We start from the raw sequence: 2,985 nt of genomic DNA, 5'->3' as shown, positions 1-2,985 counted from the left end.
CCATTAACGTCTTCATAAAACTTAAAAGTGACATCTACCGTTCATAACGAACTGATTTTATGGACTAATATACAGTTAGAAATAAGAACAAGTATATAAAGATATATCTGTAAAACACAATAAGCATAAATGTATAATTTTAGTAAGTACAAAAGATATTCATTCATTTTTGTATTTGATAAATAAAAGTGAAATAAAAATAAATACATGCGAAGTGTCCGGTAACAATGGCGCTGGTTTTGTTTGGCTGTTTTTAAGCGCAAACTATACAGTGGACCATCTGTGCTTTGCCAACCACGAGTATTGACACTCGATTCTAAGCATCGTAAACCTGAAGACTTACCATTGAGCTAAAGAAAGTGATGGCACTGGTAAAAATCATAGAAATAATAGTGTAGCACCAGTCAAAATAACACCAGTGATAATGCAAAATGGGATAAACAATCTTAAGCCTACTCAATGACCCAGTGGAAATTTTATGGTCTTATAACGCTATAATTCGGGACTTGATCCCCGTAAAAAAAAAATAGAACAGGCAACCAGTTGTGCTTAAAAATAATAAAGATTCATAATTTTCAGTATTTTTTATTTTTAGGAAGAAACTGTGTCATTTTTAGTGTATAATTTTTCCCAATTTTTAGCAATATAAGCTATAAAGCTTACCACTGAGCCATCGGAGTACCTCGCTACCTTGCATTATCACTGGTGTCATTATTACCGGTACCATTTTTTTTCGGAATTCCATACGTGTGGTATGCAGGCATTCTATGTGTTTCCTGCCCCTTATATTAATGAGAGACATTTCAAAAGTTTTCGTTTAGTCTTATTCTTTGTATTGTGGTCCAGAAAAACCGTTAAGCTGGTTCGTCCTAGCTGCTTTCGTTCCTTTGTTGTTCTCTTGTAAGTAATACCAGCTCTGTTTGTCTTATCCTATGCATTGTGGTCCAGAAAAACCGTTAAGTTCGTTCGTCCTAGCTGCCTTTGTTCATTTGTTGTTCACTTGTGGGTAATACCTGTTCTGTTTTTGGGGATATTGCTGCAAATTTGCACATTGTGCAAGCACATTAACGACAGCAATGTATTTCACTAGCTGAGTAGATGATATCTTGTATGAAAATGACCAGTCACGTAGATAGCACTAGTTGTTATGGGAATAGGCGCCGATCCTGGAGGGGGAAGAAGGACAGGACCCCTGTGCCTTCAGCAGTGGGGAGTATGGTATATGTGTCTGTTCCCCTGATTTAAAGACCTCTTAAACACACACACACACACAAACATATGTATATATATATATATTACAATCGCTGTTTTTGTTATGTTTGTTGAACTGGCCTGCACTGGACCTCTTTCCACATTTCAGAAAATTAAACTGGTCAGAAACTGTAGACATGACGTGCTCGATATTGCTTGTGACTTCAGTCTCATCCAGAAATAGTTTCCAAGGCTGTGTCCTAAATCACACTTTACGCAAAGCATGGTGCACTACCTTGTCTGATAGCCATCTTGTAGGGTGGCCAATGCTTTAGGCAACATAAAAAGTGTGCATTTCAGTGCAGCCTAAAGGTATCTTTCGACAAAGTGTACATGTAATATACACTTTTCGAAAGATATTTCATTATTTTATGCCCATAAGTTGCAACATCTTAAAATATTTTAATATAAATGGTGTAATAGAGATAGTCCTATATCTTATGCAAGTATGCACAGTGCTTTTTTGCTTTGTAATATAGATAAAATTTGCTTTACACTTTACATCACGTGTACAGTCTGCTTATTCTCTTAGCTTCAAACTCAGTCACTTTAGCTAAATTCAGATTTACTCTGTAATTATCCTGCATGAATTTCCCGTTATAGAGTGGACCTACTTGACACTCTTTGTGGAAATCACTTATTCTGAGAATACACATACTTAGAAGATTTTACAACATAAAGAACAGATAAGAGGTAATTTAATATGTTCAAATAGTGTGGTTTTGAAACAAATTTAAGTGCCTAAAATTTCTGAAACAGAACACTAACGAGGCATATATATTTCTACGAAACTCATTCCTGCATTTCAAGCTTTTTGTGTAAAATATAATGCTACAGTAAGGTCATTATTATGTTATTCTACTTTTACTAATCGGGATGCATTGAAAATATGTGATAAGAAAATAATTTGGTCCTTCAAGATAAAATGTTAAAATAATAAAACAGTTTTCTGAAATTAAATTTTAGTATTTACCTGCTTCTAGATGTGAATAATCTGCTTAGGATTTTTGTTCCAGTTTTAATAGTTTAAGACTCAAGACCAATTTAATCATGTGTCTGAGGTCAAAAGGTTTGAATATGTATTCTGACTCAGAAAATGGTGTAAAATAAGAAAATCAATTTCTTGGTGGCACCAGTAAGAGGTTTGTCGGTGAAACATGATACGGCTTATGCCAAGGTCGAAAAAACCTGCGGTTAAAAAATCGGAATTTGGGCCCTAGAAACCATTATGAGTTGATATATCATACTCATTTTGGTCTTAATTTGGTGACAATAGATGGTGTAATCAAGAAATAATAAAATTATGGGATTTTGGTTGGATAACACCGTCTAAAGATTAAAAATATCTAAAAAATCTGCGGTTTTCCATTAACTTTAATAAAATTTCAACTGAAAGATCTAAAAAGGGGTTTAATAGTTTATGTACATGTGCAATTTTGGCTAAAAGTATCATTTTGTTAAAAATCATAGCTGTTATACATCATAATGTTGCTTCTGTGTAGCTCAAAATTGTTAAATGTTACCAAGACGAAAATTGTCCATTTTTCCGTCAAAAGTTCGCTGATAAAGGTCTTGTAAGTTCTTACAGCAAAAGCTGCACCAAATCTACTATCTTATTTCATATAAAAAATTACAAACAGCATATTAAATAATTAATCCAATTTATTGTAAAAAATTTAATGTTTGAAACACAAAACATGTTACTGTGTTACAACAATTACATAATATGCACTA

This window comes from Limulus polyphemus, unplaced genomic scaffold, assembly GCF_000517525.1.
Source record: "Limulus polyphemus unplaced genomic scaffold, Limulus_polyphemus-2.1.2 Scaffold905, whole genome shotgun sequence".
NCBI classification, from domain to species: Eukaryota; Metazoa; Arthropoda; class Merostomata; order Xiphosura; family Limulidae; genus Limulus; species Limulus polyphemus.
The sequence above is the reverse complement of the archived record's forward strand: the minus strand, read 5'-3'. Positions refer to the sequence as shown.